Source organism: Miscanthus floridulus, chromosome 19 (genome assembly GCF_019320115.1).
Source record: "Miscanthus floridulus cultivar M001 chromosome 19, ASM1932011v1, whole genome shotgun sequence".
NCBI lineage: Eukaryota > Viridiplantae > Streptophyta > Magnoliopsida > Poales > Poaceae > Miscanthus > Miscanthus floridulus.
In genome coordinates, this window is record NC_089598.1 from 16659399 (window position 1) to 16678434 (window position 19036).

The 19036-nt window shown below is 40.8% G+C and overlaps 1 pseudogene; it reads left to right on the forward strand.

The window, feature by feature from the left end:
* The first annotated feature begins 3945 nt into the window (after positions 1-3945).
* On the forward strand, positions 3946-6086 carry LOC136525637 (uncharacterized; annotated as a pseudogene).
* The last annotated feature ends 12950 nt before the right edge of the window (positions 6087-19036 follow it).

The following is a 19036-nucleotide window of genomic DNA, read 5'->3' on the forward strand; positions in this document are numbered from 1 at the left end:
TCTAGCAAGGCCATGCATCACAACAGGAACCTCACATGTTTCATGAGGGCGACAAAAGAACCACATTCTACACACTACTACCAATAAATGGGTGTCCGCATTTTAAATTCTCATTTGAAATACTGCCCATTAACTCATGCCACTGTGCAGGGACGGATCCAAGATTAGGCTATGAGACTAGGGCCATTACATTAGCATTAGTGCTAATTGTGCATTTGCTATAGGAAAAATTATAATTTGTCTACTGTAATTAAGAGCTAAGACTAGGGCCATCAACTATTCAGATCTCAATTATTTGCTTGCATGAAATGGACCAGCCGCCAGCGACAACGATACTCAGATCGACATAGTAGTAGTAGGTTTACACAAGGCCCAACCGGGAGAGCTCAGTCTATAAATTTGAGCAATTTTCTAAAAATGAATATCTCAAAGCTAATCTAAGTGGTCAGTAAAATCAACTGATACTTTAATAAAAGATCAGACAACTTGCGAACAAATGAGCTCATCTCATAAAACCATGATTGTAGCATAAACAAGTTCATCTCAGAAGACCATAATTTAGTTCCAAACGAGATTCAAGTCATATCAAATAAAGCATGAGTTTACATCTCATTATAGCTAAAATAATTCATCCAATGTGTAGCTTTCTCTTCGGAGTCATCTTTTTTGGTGCTGCCGCTGTAGGTATCCTCACGGGACTAGTGGTGTCGGTTTGTGAAGATGTGCCATCTCCTAATAACATCGCAAGCTTGCTGCACATAAATACGATGCCACAATTAGATGTATGGAAAGAATTAGTGTACGATAAATGCGTTAATATTCCTTACCTTCTTGTGACCCTTCCTGGACTATCCCGTAGGATTTCTTCTGTAGTCGGCCTCCGTGGGGTGCTAGGTTCTGCTGGCGCAGCTTTTGTAACATTCTTCCTAGGTTGGCTACGCTTCCTACAAGTAATCAAATAAATTAATATTGACATTTACATTCAAGTTTGTAGGTAAAGAAAATCAGTTCATACCTCTTTTTTGCGGTCCCATTGAGTGGGCACTTGGCACTAGCTTGCCTATGACCTTTTTCTCCGCATTTTTTGCAAGTCATAGGTCCTCTGATCATTTTCTTTCCCTTTCCATTTGTTGGAGCTGCATCGTTGTCACTGCTTGTGCTGATTCACTTACTATTTTTGCTATATTGTCATAGAATATGTCCTCTCTGTAAGCCCTTGCCGCAGGATATATTTGGCCAAACCCTCTAAATCTCTTCTTGAAATTTCTGACAAGATGATAAAAGCATTCTCTTTGCTCTGCATTTGGAAATACATTCTTCAATGCATTCTCCAAGTCAGAACAAACAGCAAGCAGTGGAGGATCACCTATTGCCTTCTTTAATTGTTCCATGAATCAAGTCTAGTTGTCTGTGTTTTCAGAAGCTATGAAGCCATAAGCGAGTGGATACATCCAATTGTGACCATCAACTGCTACAGCTACGGCCAAGTGACCATTCCACCTTCCATTAAGTGCTGTAGCATCTATGCTCAAATGAGGCCTACAACCTTTCAAAAAAACCATCAATGCATGATTTAAGAGCACAGAAAAAATGGTGAAAATATATTTGACCATCCACCTCAAGTACCTCAATCTCAACGACACTCCCGGGGCACCGCTTCATTACCTCGGCCTTCCACCTAAATAATAGCTCAAAACTCTCTTCCCATTTGCCATAAACCTCTTCAAGAGCTCTTTGTTTACCCCGCCATACAGTGTTATATGCAATTTGACACTTGTGATCTGTCTCCAACTTCTTTTGCAATTCCTTAGCACCAATATTTGGATCAGCTCTAAGGATACTCACAGCCTTGCTAGCTACCCACTTGCAACTTGAAGTTGTAGTTATCTGCCTCATGCTGGACACACACTCGTGCTTATCGACTAAGACGGTTACCTGCAAAATAAAAAATCAATGAGATTGATATTAATTTACATAACAAGTAGAATTAATGAAATAATAAAAAAGTATTCACCTCCACAATGGCTTGGCCTTTTTGTTTAGTGCCATTTATCCTCCAAGGGCAAGGGCAATCTTCATCACCGGACTTGCAAAAAGCCCTATATCTCGTCTTACATGACTTCTCTACTCCTAAATCGAACTCCTTATTGATGGCAAATTACCACACTGCCAGCTTGAACTCCTCCATTGTTGGGTACAGTGTTCCTACCTCCATTGATGGGTTGTTCTTATCATATGAAATGACCATCTCACCTGGCACGGCATCACTAGTAGGAATGGCAGCACCATCAGTATCTTGCCCAATCTCATTATCATTCCCCTCTTCATCCATTCGGCAATCAAAGCCTTGTGTGTGGTATATTTGTTGTGCCCTCCTCTGTCAAGCTTAAAAGCTCATAAATCTACGACTCACTCATAAGTGCAATACGACCTTCGTCATCATGTGTCTCCACTATTTGTATCGTATCCCAATCAACTCTTTCCATATTTTCCACATGATCTATTTGGAATCTAAACAAGGGAAATAAACTGTAACTAATATGTACTACTATCGTGGTAAAAAACAAACAGAAAGCATACAAGCATATATACCTTTGCACTTCAAGAACAGGAAGGTTGCACTATACTGCCGGAAGAGGAGCAGTTGGAAGCAGCGATCTCGCTAGGGCTAGAGCAGTGGACATGCCTTCTGCCGGCTCGTCTAGACCTTTTGCTGGACCTTCTACTGCCGCGTCCACGCCTTCTGCTGCCAGCGCGGCCATGCCAGGGCTAGCCAACGCCTGAAGACAAATTACAGATGAGTTTAGATATTAAGCATTGTATCCCCAGTCCAATACATATCACCCATTTGGTATGACTACCTGAATTCAGCAGAACATGTAACTGTATCAACTAAATTTGTTTCCACTTGACTAGACTTGCGCTGAAAAATCCCCACCATGGAAAAGGAAAATGACAAACGATCCCTAAAGTCACTTCTCACTTAAACCAGTGCCAGACACAGGACGAACCAGGTACTTCCCACATCCGCCGATCAGCAGATTATCCCAGCAGGAAAAGAAAAAGCAAATGAAAAGCAAAGTCAGGAACCAAGCTAAATGATTTACACTTCGTAAACAAATAGTCAATAAGTGTTCTTGGAGACTCCACCAACTAATTTTACTATGCTATCATCACCTTATAATAAAAAGCAAAGTCTGGAACAAGCAGAAGCCGGCACGTTAGAATTATATATATTTACACAGATTGGAATTAGACTCGAGTACTAGACGTGTCAGGCGAGTGCTGGACTTGTCAGGCGAGTGCTAGCTAGCTAGGTCAGCAACATTGGACTAATCGATCTCGTGCTAGACGTCCCAGGCGAGTGCTAGCTAGAATCTGACAGCAACATTGGACTAATCGATCTCTCTCGAAACACAGCAAAAAAGACAGAAACAGACCTGGATGGCCGCCGCGTCGCTCTGGTCGACCGGCCTGTCCCCTGCCATCGCGACCATGGCCTGATCGGCGACGGGGCTAACGGGCTGCTGCTGCGCGTGCTGCAGGTCCTCGGCCTACTGCGGCATCCTAGGCGGCGTCGAGAGGAGGGGAAAAAAGGAACGGCGACGTCGGTGCTTAGGGCGGCGTCGGGAAAGGAGGAACATCGGTTGATGAATTGGTACAATCGATCTACGATATAAAAGCAGAAGGATAGAAGGGTCACAAGAAGGCTAAAATACATGTATTTTGATTAATAAAGGGAAGAAATATGTCAAATGTCATCTAGAATAAGAAGCCAACGTTTTAAAGGTTATTTTAACGAAGTCGACGATTGAAGTCCTATAATAACGAAGCTCATTGTTTCGCGTTCTGTAGCAATTTTCTCTCCTCCGTCGATCTTGCTTACACATCGTTGGTAATATCGCCGGATCGGTTGTCTACGTCGCCACCAACACAAGGCTGCGACCACGCCGTTTTCTACATCGACGCCGACATTGCCGAAAAGCTACAACAAGCGTCGACTTCGTTACTGCCAGTCCCGGATCTACTTCCTCTTCACTGCTTCCGGCCTCCACTGCATCAAGCTTCAACCTGCGTCACGAGATCAGCTACACCACACCGACGGTATGTAGCAACCACGTCTCGCAGTACGCTTCTTTCGATAGAAATCGATCTGAAATTTTTTCCCCAAATTTGTTCTTGTGGCTGTTCAGCAGTATGGTTCAATCCTCTAGCAGATTTTTTAATCTAAAATTAGAAAGAATCCACAATCATACCTGAGGAACAGCTGCTCTTGCACTTGCAATCGATGAGGCTGGCATCCTTAAAGCTACTGCCGCTTACCCCATCCTAGAAACTACGATCTGAAATCTCTGATCCAATTAGGTTTTGATAGGGTGTGATATTGCACGACGCACTAGCGGTGCCGCAGCATGGCCATCACACTGCAGAGCGCCTCTGAATGGCTCCTGCACACGGCATGAAGCCAAACTCGATTTGAGTTCCATGGCCGACCGGCTGGAAGCTGTGTTCTTGTCAAACTGGATAAGGCTAGTTGGTTCTTGAAATCTTGTTCTTGAAGAATCACTTCGGCTGGATGATTTGCAAGTTAAGAAATTTTGCATATGAATTCTCAGATACTGAATGTAGTAGTGTGTGTGTGTGTGTATATATATTCTTTTGTGCATTATTTATTTATTTTTAATTAGCAGTTCAGAATATAGATACACGGTGTATCTGTCCTTTAGACATCTACGGACCATAAATGTCTTTTTGCCAACCAATAGCTTACTAGCAGTATATTGATATGCATATATTTTCCATGCCATACAGATATGTCTGACATTGTCAAGCGTGAATTCACTGAGCTGTACCCGAATGGTAGCTATTACCTGGCTTGGTCTATTGATGCTGAGATTATTCTTAGTGGCAAAGAACTCCTGAAGACTATTAAAACAATAGATAAGGCTGCTGTTGCTTCTGATGCCGAGAAGGCACAGGCACTGCATTTTCTTAGGCATCATCTCAGTACTACCCCGAAGAATGAGTACATGACTGAAAGAGACCCAAAAGTCTTGTGGGATTCACTGCGTGAACGCTTTGAAAATATTGAATCTATGATTCTACCCAAAGTCAAACGCGATTGGCACAACCTTCGCTATCAAGGTTACAAGACTGTTGAGGACTACAATACCGCTCTATATGGGTTTGTCACAAGCATGAAGCTGTGCAAACTTCCTGTAGAAGATAAAGATCTCATAGAAAAAACTGTCTACCTTTCACCCTAAGATGACTCACGTTAGTCGCCAATACAAAAAGGAGAATTATAAGACTTATGTTGAGTTAAGCAATGCCATGCAGCAAGATCAAGGTGAAGATGAGACCATCATGCAGAATCATCTCTCATGGCCTAGTGGAAGTATGCCTCCGCCTGAAGCAAATGCTACATCTTTCAAGAAGAAAGGTGACAAAAGGGGGAAAGGGGAACAGAAAACTCCTATAAAAGACAATGACAAGAAGTCTAAAAACTTCTAGAAGAAGCAATGGAAATCAAAGAAGATTCCATCAGGGGGAGAATACGGTAAACAAGACCAGGAATGCTATAAGTGTGGTATGTGAGGCCACTATTCACGCATATGTCGCACACCTAAGCATATAGTGAATTTGTATCAAGAGCTCAAGAATCAGAAGAAGTCCATGCATGAAACCCACTATGTTGAAGGCAAGAAGTCGACACTAGAAGTGGGTGAATGTTCCAAGGCTGCAAGGGATCAGGAAGCTCCCAAGTGTAAAGCCGCATGAAAAGAACAGCAAGATGGCATGGATATCGACAAAGCATCTGAAAATGAAGATCTTGACCTTGAAAATTTTGAAGATGATGACCTTCTGGGAGAAGAGACGATGATGACGTGCATGGGGACTCTGTCTAGTCTTCCAAATTGTATCTAGCTATCTATTAGTATTAAGTTTAAATTAGGTTGGCACTAAGATTAGGTTTTAAAAGTTCCTGCAAGAATGTGTGGTCCGCGATGTCAGCTCATATAGAGTTTTGGTTATTGTGATGAATAGTGTCCTGTAGACCTTATAATATATTAATATATCTATATTCTCAGATTAGTTATATTATGCTTTTAAGCTTATATCTGATTAAATATTCCTGGAGTAATTTCATTCCTTTGAATAACGTAGTACTATGGCTATGGATGAGGAAATGTTTCTGGTAGACAGCTGTACCACAAACACTATATTACGAGATACTTGTTACTTCCAGACTCTTAGAAAGAATGAAGGAGATGTAACAACTATCGCTGGCAGCGGTAAGCATATTGTTGGAACTGGAAGAGCCACAATAATACTCCCTAATGGAACCGAACTAGTAATCCAAGAAGCCTTACTTTACCCTGAATCAACTAGAACTTTGTTAAGCTTCAAAGACATACGTGCAAATAATTTTCATGTAGAAACCAATGATGATAATGGTGCAGAACACCTTATCATGACAAAAATGCACGGAGATGAAAAGACTATTGTTGAAAGCTTCCCCTCCATAAAAGCTAGCCTGTACTACACATTCATAAAGCCTATTAAGGGTTACGTTGCAATGAAAACTATCTTTAAGAACCAAGAAGCATACAGAACTTGGCATGATAGACTAGGACATCCTGGACTTCGTATGATGCAGAATATAGTTAAAAATGCTAATGGCCATAATCTAAAGACTAAAGAATTCCCAAGTCAAGAAGATTTTCTTTGCCTAGCATGTGCAAAGGGGAAACTTATAACTAGACCCTCAATTTAAAAAATTCAAGTAGAATTGCCTTCATTCCTAGAAAGAATCCAGGGTGATATTTGTGGACCGATTACGCCCCTATCAGGGCCATTTCGGTACTTCATGGTATTGATTGATGCATCTAGTAGATGGAGTCATGTATGACTATTATCCACTAGAAATCATGCTTTTGCACGGCTGATGTCACAAATAATTCAATTAAAAACAAATTTTCTAGACAAACAAATTAAATCCATCAGAATGGATAATGTTGTAGAATTTACCTTGAAGGTGTTTAATGATTATTGTATGGCAATGAGAATCAAAGTGGAACATTCTGTACCACACGTGCATACCCAAAATGGCCTAGCAGAGTCATTAATTAAGAGGATCAAGTTAATTGCGCGGCCATTACTACAAAATTGCATGCTGCCGACCACATGTTGGGGGCACGCTGTGTTGCATGCAGCTTCACTCATACAACTAAGACCATCTGCTTACAATGAATTTTCTCCTTTCCAAATAGTGCATGGCAAAGAACCTAATATTTTCCATCTGTGTTGGATGTGCTGTATACATTCCAATAACACCACCTCAGCTTACTGCAATGGGTGCCCAACGAAAACTTGGAGTTTATGTTGGGTTCGAAAGTCCATCAATTAAAAAAAACTTTCTTACAACTAGGGACCTACATAAGGCTCTCTTCGCTGATAGTATTTTTAATGAAGAACATTTCCCGGCATTAGGGGGAGGAAAATACCTCTCTAGGGACGAATGCCGAGAAATAAATTGGGAAACCACTGGAATTCATGCAATGGATATCCGCACTAGGGAGACTGAACAAGAAGTTCAAAATATAATAGATTTGCAAAGAATTACTAATCAACTGCCAGAAGCTTCACCAATACAAAGGGGATTATGAAATCACATATACCAGTAGTAAATGCACCGGAAAGAATTGATATTCCTTTCGAAGAGGATTCGTCAAAACCATTTCAATTGAAATCTTCTACCTCAAATCCTAGGAAGAGGGGGAGCCCGAGTGCATCCGTTCAGAATGAATCAAATATTAAAACTCCTACAAATATCTCTGGGGGACGCCTCAAGAGAAGTAAACGTGAGCCTAAGAATAAATCAAATGACCCGTAGAAGGTGAAGGAGCTCCAGTTAGAGCACCACGTGATGTGGATACACCTGAAGTGAGACTTCCTGTAGAACTTGTACCATGTGAGAATGTGCGCACAACTAATACGCACATGGGTAGACCGGAAATTCCTGATCTAAACGTACCGGGAAATAGCGTAGATCTGGATGAAATTGAGAGAATAGAAGAGATCTCAACTAATTATGCTGAAACAGGAGTAACTTATGAAAGAAAGACTACTAATGTCGACATTTATTTTGCTGAAAAGATTGCCAAAGTTGATCCGGATCCGGAGCCGAAATCTATATTAGAATGCAAGAAGCGTTCTGATTGGTCAAATTGGAAAGAAGCAATCAAATCAGAATTAATCTCGCTTAATAAAAGAAATGTGTTTGGTCCTGTAGGCCTCACCCTTGGGGTATACCCAATAGGTCACAAATGGGTTTTCGTCCGGAAAAGAGATGAGAACAATATGGTGGTACGATACAAAGCGAGACTAGTAGCACAAAGGTTTACGCAGAGACCCAGCATCGATTTCGATGAAACTTACTCTCCTGTTATGGATGGAATAACATTCCGGTACTTAATCTCATTAGCAGTAAATATGAATTTGTAGATGAAACTAATGGATGTTGTGACCGCATATTTATATGGGTCATTGGATACTGAAATATATATGAAAGACCCTGAAGGAATTAAAGTCCCTAAAGAAGAAGAACGTAAGATGTATAGTGTAAAATTAAAAATGTCGTTATATGGCCTTAAACAATCCGGTAGGATGTGGTACAGCCGGCTTAGTGAATATCTCATGAAGAAGGGATTCATGAATAATGAAGATTGTCCTTGTGTGTTTATTAGAAAATCAAACAAGGGATTCTGTATAATCTCTATTTATGTAGATGATGTGAATATCATTGGAACCACAGAAGATATTGAGGAAGCTAGTTCTTATCTGAAATCTGAATTTGAAATGAAAGATTTAGGTAAGCCTAAGTATTGCTTAGGCCTGCAGATCGAGTATACCCATGAAGGGATACTTGTACACCAGTCAGCTTATACCAAGAAGGTATTAAATAAGTTTAACATGAAAGACGCATACCCACTTAGGACATTTTTTAGACCAAAAGAAGAAAATGTAAAAGTATTAGGATCTGAATATCCATATTTGAGTGCCATCGGAGCCTTAATGTATCTAGCGAATGGTACTAGGCCTGATATTGCTTTTGCTGTTAATCTCCTAGCAAGATTCAGCTCAGCTCCTACTCTACGACACTGTAAGGGCATTAAACATATTCTCAGATACCTAAGAGGCAGTGAAGATCTTGAGTTTTTTTTTTTTTTTTTGGAAAAATCAAGATTTAAGTCTAGTGGGTTATACTGATGTAGGATACTTGTCTGATCCGCATAATGCAATATCTTAGACTGGATATGTATTTTTGTATGGTGGTACTGCGATTTCCTGAAAATCGACGAAGCAGACGATGGTGGCAACCTCGACGAAACACTCAGAAATTATAGCATTATTTGAAGCAGCTAAGGAATGCACTTGGCTTAGACGCATCACACAACATGTGCAAAATGCGTGTGGTATAAATACTGTTAATTCCCCAACTATTATCTTTTGAAGACAATGCGGCTTGTGTTGCACAAATACAAACGGGTTATGTAAAGTCGAATATCACAAAGCATATTTCGCCTAAATTGTTTTTCACGCATGAATTACAAAAGAAAGAAGAAATTTCAGTGACTCCTACCAAATCATGTGACAATCTAGCAGATATGTTCACTAAGTCTTTGCCTGCAAGGCCTTTTGAAAAGTGTGTGCGTGGTATTGGTTTGAGACACCTCCGAGAAGTATAGAGCTTAAGGGGGAAACTTAATGAGATTATAGTTTATGTTTGTGTCTAGAAGACAAAAATAATTCATTCTAGCAGAATGATTAGTAGTCTAGCAGATTATTCAAACATTGTACTCTTTTCCTTTATGAGTTTTTCTTTTATCTAAAGGTTTCTCATTTAAAGGTTTTTAATGAGGCAATGTGTGCAACATAAGTATGGTGTATATATTTTATTCTTTTTGCTCATTGGGTTTTTGATAAATCATATATGTCGTGGTATTAGTCCAAGGGGGAGTGTTAGGAAACTAACACTTTAGGAAAAGTCTGGACTAGTTTAAGCAAGTTCTATGTTTCCTTGTCCTAGAAGGATATGGACTCATACCAAATTATAACTCTCATACAATATATGGAGTATTTACTTGACTATATATTTGGAGGAGCACCCCATTGTGATTGATATCAGAAATCAGAAATAAAGAGAAAAGCTCTACCACAACTTTGTGTCTCCTGTTGTCGGTGTTTCGAGTTACCAACTAATAAATTTCTAGTATTGCGCGTCTAGCTCGGATGGTGTGCTTAGAGGACACGAGGTTTATACTGGTTCGGGCAGAAAGTCCCTACATCCAGTTCGTCGCTGCTGCTCGTGTTACTAGCACTGAAAGTTTGTAGTAGGGGTTACAAACGAGCGAGAGAGGGACAAGTCCCAAGTCTCTGATGTGCGTGTGCTCCTAAGGCGTGTTAGGGCATGTGTTTTGATGTCTACATCCGTGTAGAGTGGTGAACCGCCATCCCCCCTCTTGGGGCGTCCTGCTTCCCTTTTATAAACGAAGGGGAAGAGCAGGTTACACAGAGAGAAAGAGGGAGAAGAGCCAAGGAGAGAAAGGCTTCCAAGACCGTCGGGCCTTTCTTCTCCTTTATGCAGGTCCCACTGACACTGCTGATGGTGACAGGGATAGCTCCACACCGGGCGCCTATTCGCCGCTGATGCCACGCCCTGACGTTGTTAGCGGGTTGAGACGTCCCATTCCGTCTCGGTGGGTGATGCGGCGAACTAGCGTGCTGATCAGCGGCCGTACAGGGAGTAGGCAGCATAGTGACCACACGTCTATCACTGTTGGTGATGTGAGTTCCCTGGAGTGACATGTCATGGGCACGGGTGATGTTGAGATATGCCCGCTCCCTACACGATGTCAGAAGTTTGACCTCGGGTTGTACTTTCTGGCCCGTAGTGGTTGGTGACGGTACGGGCTTTCGTCAGGAGCCATGCCTGAGGGGTCAGGCGAGACAGAACCCCTGACCCAGAGGTCGGGCGAGGCGGAGCTCATGCACCTAGGGGTCGGTTGGAGCTGTAGTCGCACCCTTGACTGCTCGGATGAATCAATGTTGATGACCATTAGCTCCTCCTCTTCGGGTACCCTAGTATTGGTCCCTGATACCTATGTTTTTACTTTTGGCTTGCACTACTATAGATTTGGACATCACTGTCGGCCTCATCACTGCCAGATTTGTGAGAACCGGCAGTGATGTACCTTCACTGCCAGTTATGAGCTTGAAATGAGAAAATAATTGGGTTTGGGCTAAAACCGGCAGTGAAGGACCACATCACTGCCGGTTTATGGCTTGAACCGGTAGTGTTTTGGCAGCCACTTATCACTGCTGGTTCAAGCAAAGAGTCGACAGTGATTGGGATCTATCACTGTCAGTTCTAGCCAAGAACCGACGGTGATAAGCCTACAGCATAAAAAGGTTGCAGCCGTCCTCTTCTTCCTCCTCTCTTCCATCCTGAGAATAGAGGCGTGCGTTTGGGCCCTTCCCTCCATTGTTGCGGCTGCTCTTCACCATGAAGCTAGCGCTTGGATTTTAAAGAATGGCTTGATCTTTTTGCTTTAAGGTTAATAACAAACATCCACTCCTTTGATTTTATTGCTTAATTGGCTTTGTTTTGATGGCTACATTGCTTGATTCTCATTCTAGTTCTTTCTCTATTCTAGAGAGCACTTTTCCAATTGGACATTTGTGCAAGGCTCAAATTGTGATGAATCCATCATCCAAAAAGTTGGTGTCTATGAACACATTTAAATTCCTAGCTAATTATTCCATGGTGGTCAAGATCACCATTGTTAGTATGTGATGCTATAATTAGTTCATAGAAGTAGAGTAGAATTTCAATTTTCCAATAATTAGTGTATAATAATGTTTTCCAAAAATGGTACTTTCGATCTACAATTGTAGTTCATGAAGCTTGATTTTTATTAATTCTTTGTAATTACTGTCTCAGTATTTTTTTTGTGCAGAGATGGATCGAGAGTGGATGCATCTGTCCCAAACGGACAAGCGGTACATGCATGGCGTCAGCCAGTTTATCACCGATGCCAAAGCCCATGCTGGGAATGGGAACCCTGTCTTCTACCCAAGCAAAGATTGCAAGAATCAAAGGAACTTTTATCAAATTGAGTCTATATGATCGCACTTGATTACCAGGGGTTCATGCCAAACTATATGATATAGACTATGCATGGCGAGGTTGGTGTGAATGTTCTATAGGAAAACGATGATGATGTGGACATACCTAACGTAGCCATCAACGATGCTGACGAGGAACCCAATGTCAACACGGAACCTATGGCCACAGTTAATAATGTGTTTAGGAACATGGTAGCTAACGACACTAAGGATAACGATGGCATTTCTCAGCTGCTACGTAATGTAGAGACCAGATGTCTTAGTGAAAGACAGCTAAGAAAGCTAGAGAAAATGAGATAAGATAGCAAAACACCATTGCATAGGAATTGTCCAATGAGCAAACTAGAAGCCGACATCATGCCGTTAGAGTTCAAATCGACAAACGGATTGAGTGATAAAGGCTTCGATCAGTTGTTAGGTATAATAAGGAAAATGCTCCTAGAAAAAAAAATGAGTTGCCAGAAAAGGCATACTTGGCCAAGCAAATGATCTGCCCCATCGGCCTCGAGGTTGAAAAAATCCACACGTGTTCCAATGACTACATATTATACCATGGAGAAAAATACAAAGACTTGGACAAGTGCCCCAAGTGTGAAGCTCCACGGTATAAGGAAGGGCCATCAGATGAGGGTACCAAGACCAGAGGAGGTCTCATAAAGGTCATTTGGTATTTCCCTATAGCTCCTCAGGTGTATAGGCTGTTTGTATGTGTAAAGTCAGCCAAGCTGTTGCGCTGGCATGGCGAAGAGCGTAAGAAAGATACAATGATGAGGTACCCCGCCGATGGGCATGACTGGAGGACTGTAAATACTATGTTCTATAAGGACATTGGCGGAGAGGTAAGGCACCTTTGGTTTGCTTTGAGCATAGATGGGATGAATCCTTTCAACCAGGTTAGAAGCAATCATAGCACCTGGCCAGTGACGCTCTGTATATATAACCTTCCACCTTGGGTCCATTTGAAGTGGTCATACATCCAGATGCCACTACTGATCCAAGGGCCAAGACAACCTGGGAATGATATCGATGTGTTTCTAGAACCAGTGATCGATGAACTAGTAGAGATGTTTAAAAAGGATGTGCCGGATGTTTGGGACGAGTACAAAAAGGAACATGTCACGATCAAGAGAGTATTTATCGCTACAATCACTGACCTGCTAGGTCGAGGTTCGTTGTCCAGAGAGAAGACAAAAGGCTATACCGGATGTGTCGAGTACTTGGACAACACCGATGCGGTAAATCTGCCAAATAACTCAAAGATAGTTTATATGGGACACCGTAGGTTCCTACCTAAGGATCACCCTTACCATAGGAACAGAAAAGATTTCAACGGTACTATTGAGAAACGCTTAGCTCTAAAATATCAAGACGGGCCTGCGATACTTCGAGAACTCAACAAACTGGAGGTTGTCCTTAGGAATGGGGACAATGCAGTAGCAGCGCCTGATGGGAGTGTTTGAAAGAAAAAAAATGGTTTTCTAGAAACTATCTTACTGGCCATTTCTGAGTGTATGCCACTGTCTTGATCCCATGCACATCACTAAAAATGTGTGCGCTAACACTCTTAACACCTTGATAGACACCAGGGGACATCGAAGGATTCACTAGCTACATGCCTAAACATGCAACACTTGGGAATCAGGAAGGAGCTGCATCCCGTGGAGCTAGAGAATAGCCAGTTTGAACTTCTAGTTGCGTCATGGACATTGAAGAAGGAAGAAAAGCGTGCGTTTATTTCTTTCTTCAATGAACTCAAAGTCCCAACGGGCTACTGTGTGAACCCAAAGAGGCTAGTGAACATGAGAGAACTCAAGTTCAACTATGGCCCAATGAAGGCCCATGACTGTTATGTCATTATGACTCAGCTGCTCCCTGTTGTCCTGCGTGGTATCCTCCCCCCAAAGGTTCACGCCCTAATCATAAAGCTATGCTCGTTCTTCAACACAATCTCAAAAAAGGTCATTAATGTGTCCATGCTGGAGCAGCTGCAGCGGGACATAGTCGAAACTCTCGTTAGGCTTGAGATGCATTTCCTGCTGACTTACTTTGATATCTCATTGTATCTGCTCATTCATCTTGTTGACCAAATTAGAGCCCTTGGCCCAATGTACCTACATCAAATGTTCCATTTTGAAAGATTGATAAAAGTTTTTAGAAGGTATGTTAGGAACAGATTCAGGCCAGAAGGGGGTATGGTTGAAGGATGGTCAATGGAGGAGGCCAATGAGTTCTGCACATATTATCTGGACATCAAAAGGGTCGGAGTTCTAGAATCTCATCATGAAGGAAGACTACATGGCAAAGGAATGATTGGGGAGAAATCTATTACAGTAGACGATCCTATTTCTTTCAGACATGCACAATTTGCTGTTCTCCAGCAAGTCGAGGGTGTGATGCCATACATTGACGAGCATAGACAATCGCTGTAAACTCTATATCCAAGCATGTCACAGGCTTGGTTGGATAAAAAATATAAGGAGGAATTTATCAACTAGCTGCGATGCTGCTTGCTTGAAATAAAGTTGGGTAATAAACTGGATGCCTTAGCCAAGGGACATTCGAGTACATATCTTAACTACCAAGGGTATACGATCAATGGATTCACATTTTACACAAAAAACCAAGATGGAAAGAGCACATACCAAAATTGTGGTGTTCGTTTTGATGCTCACGATGAAAACGGCAACTTGTAGGCGATATACTATGGTTTCATAGAGGAGATATGGGAGCTAGCCTATGGTCCATTGAAGGCATCTCTTTTTCACTGCTAGTGGGTCTGACTTGAGGAAATTAACACTAATAGCGAAAGATTCACTACCATTGATCTCACTAAGACCGCATACAGAGACAACCCCTTCATCCTTGCAAGAGATGTTATGCAAGTCTTCTATACAAGGGACAACAAGACAAAAGGAAGGCTAAAAGTAGTCCTCGAATGGAAAAGAAAGATTGTCGGTGTTGATGCAGTGATGGACGAAGAAGACTACAGGGGCTATCAGGAAATGCCTCCATTCAGGGCGAACGTACCCCTATCTATCCTTCAAGAGAGTGACAAACCTGCTTACGTACGGCTTAATCACAATGAGGACCTCATTGTTGATGCACCTAAAGATAGTTAGATTATTATTAACTATGTAATCATTATTTGGACGTTGTTCACCAACTATGTAATCTAATTTATATTTTGTGCGTTTCTCTAAAATTAAATAATTGACTATGTAATCAAATATTGAGATGATGTTTAGAAACACTATTATTTAATAATTATAGACCATTAATTAATTATCATAGAATTAAATAATTGAGACACAAATATTTGTATTATTTTACAATAAATTATATGTATTTACATGCACTAAACGGATAAAACAAAAAAATATAACCTAAACTAACGTAATCCCTAATGCTAGCGCAGCGGTTAAGGCCCTATAATCTGGACCTTGAATTAATTAACTCCCGTTCAGAGGATAAAACAAAAAGAAAACGTACCTTGATGTACTCCCTATCATAGCACAGTGGTAAAAGCCAGCTACTGTGAAGCCCGCGCCCTTGGTTCGAATCCTAGTTGCGGCAAACTTTTTTTTTATATTTTTACAGAATTAAATGAACCTCAACTTAAACAATAAAAATAATAACAAAACGTTTCCTAACGTAAATCCTCCTTTAACGTAGCGGTTAAGCCACTAATCCCTCTTTCTCGCTCCCTTGGTTCAAAACCTAGGCGGGACAAAAAAAATTATCCAGAGCCCGCGGCAGTGGCTCTAATTTCAAAAAAATAAAAGCTGAGCGCCTGTGGCAGCAGCAATTGTTTGTCAGGCCTATCACTATCATTTTTTCATAAAATTTGACAGTGATACACGAAATCACTGTCGGTTCTAAAAATCAACACTAATGACCCATATCACTGCCGTTTTTTTTATCAAAACCGACAGTGATATGAATATCCCCTCATGGGCCAGCAGTGCTCCCGTTGATCACCACAGCAGGAGCACTGCTCCCACCTACCGCGACAGCTAGCCTATAAAATGGCGCCTTGCTAGGGAGTCTCTCCATGCATGTTGGGTTCAGTCAGGGTTTATCAGCCATGATACAGTGTTTTCCTCTCACAACAAATCAAATATATCGTTATGCTTCGTAGTCCACCAAAATGGTGTACACAAGAGGTACTAAAAGAATGCTACTGAAGATAGAGCAACACCAAAGATTGAAAACGCCATGAGGTTCATAGAGCCATTCACCGTGGTGCGCTCTAGACTGTACCAAGAAAAAGGCCATGTACAATAGAGGCATGGATTCATTGATGCCACCTTGTCATCTCCAATCGGTATAACTCGTAGACCACCTCGGTGCTGCTGTTTGACCCTAGTTGGTGCTAGAAGAATACTACTGAGGTGGTTAAATTATAATGTGTTGATACACATTGATTGTAACATTGACCTGTACGCAAATAGGTCTTTATTATCGTATATAGAATTTTAGTGTAAGGTCTTTATTATCATATATGTAATTTATTTTTAATATTTTTATTATTTTTTGATGTATTTCTATACTATCTAAATAAATATATCCTTGTTGTTAAAACTTTCCCTCTGTACTATCTAAATAAATATATCCTTTATATATATGCACCTTGACTGTCGGTTCTATTTAAAAACCGACAACGATATTCACTTTCACTGTCGATTCTATTTAAAAACCGGCAGTGATGTTCATGCCCCCATATAAAACAAACCGTCGACCACATACATCGATCCTACCCACCCACGAACTTTCACAGTCTCATTTCTCATGTTTCACTCTCACTTCTCAAGAAATCCACTATCTCTACGTGATTTGGTCATGGCTCCTTTATTTTTTATTGGTATTGATATGTTGTCTTCTCTAAAATTCTATCTATATTCATTTTATCTATATTTATATTCATGTTTCTTTGCATTCTACATTTATATATATTCTTATTCATTGCATTCGATCTATATTTAATTATGTTGCCATATTTTACTTAGAAGAATTTTTTGTGCATATATTTTATGTTCATATTTTTTTGCATTTTATCGATCAGGTGGTATGAACAATGGACCTCCCCCACCACAAGAACCAAGTTTCCACCCTAGCGATGAGTCATTCGCTCCTAATGTGGCCATTCCACGATTCCCTGTTCCAGCTATTGTATGAAATATTTTTCAACATCTTTTGTTTTTTTATGCTAACAAATAAGTATAATTAGTTTAATATCATTGTTGCATACATATATGTCACATACTATATCCCCAATAGATTGGTTGCGAACAATATTTAGCTAGTTCTTTATCTCGGACATCGTCGAGAACACGACATCTAATGGAAGTGGTCGGATATGGATGCGTGAACTCAGTTTTTCCATTACTTTGAGGAGTGCAAATCATAGAAACCATATCCATGAGACGGGAGGACACAACCCGGACATGATAAGCGCCCAATTTAGTGTCGTGCACTTCTGCTTAGAGGCACTTCAACGTGTTTGCTATGATGTGCCTGATTTCTCGCACTTCAAGGCACTTGCTTTGAATACTGGTGATATCCCCGTCCCGCAAGCAAGCGAATGGTTTGCGAGCTACAACCGTGCGGATGTGGTAAAATGGTCACTTATACCTGAGTTATGATTATTTATTATTTATTATTTATTATTGTAATAATATTCTCTATTTTTTCTTTTTCTTCGCATGCAGATTGCGCTCTAGGTCCTTACCTATGCTGCATGTGGCTTGTGGGCCATTCTAGACTAAGCTACGGAGCAACTCGGGTATGATTGGGACTTCTGCAATAGAAATCTTAGCTAGCTCACTATAGAAGGACGCCAGTACTGCATAAGTATTACTAACAAGGCAGTGGTCGTTTAGTATGTTACATCTATGGCCGACCATTCTTTTGGTATTGTGAGGCATGAGAGAGTGCACTCATACGGGCATTAACCTTCATCGATACAAGCGGATACATAATCCGTGACATCAATTACCATATATAGTTACAGAGGCATGTTAGTGTGCGTGGCCCGATCGATTCTGACAGTGATTCCGATAGTACTTAATGTTTATTTAGCTAGGTTTGCAAGGTCATAGTTTAATTGGGTTCTAATTTTAATTTATACGGCTTGTGTGTTTAATTATTGTCATGCGTGTAATTCGTGTAATATTTGTTGGGAAACTAGAAATATACATTCCGATGTCGCATTGGTCTCAAAATTATTCTTAGGCTTGCACGTGACACGGGTGAAGGAAACACCAAGTTTGGGATTTTTCGGAGATGGTTTGTTGGGCAACTAGAAATATACATTCTGGTGTCGCATTGGTCTCAAAATTATTCTTAGGCTTGTGTTGCATTCGTGGACGACACCGATTAATTATAGGTTGAACTGAGTCTATCCACGAAAAGATCTAGAATGATGCCAAACTTTTACACAGGCTCTAATGTGCCCTGGGGATAAGAATTTTGTGGAGGTCGATGAAAAAATCTATTGGGTCCAAGATGTAATTCACCCTCTTTTGTCTCATTCAGCACAGAGAAAAATATATTAATAAAAAATAATCAGAAAAACCTAAGATCTTGTTTGGGGCCTTAATTTGGGTATACATGCTTGCCAAAAAAATTTCAAGCCATTTCGACATAGGCGGAGTATACATGCTTCACAGGGGTATATGAGCCCTTTCATCGAACCATGACTATACACCTAGGTTATCAAGGGTTCTGTGGTTCATACGCATTCCGATGTCGTATTGATCTCAAATTTTTTTTAAGCTTGCACATGCCATGGGTAAAGGAAATACCTAGTTTGAGATTTTTCGGAGATGTTTTGCTATTTTCTGAG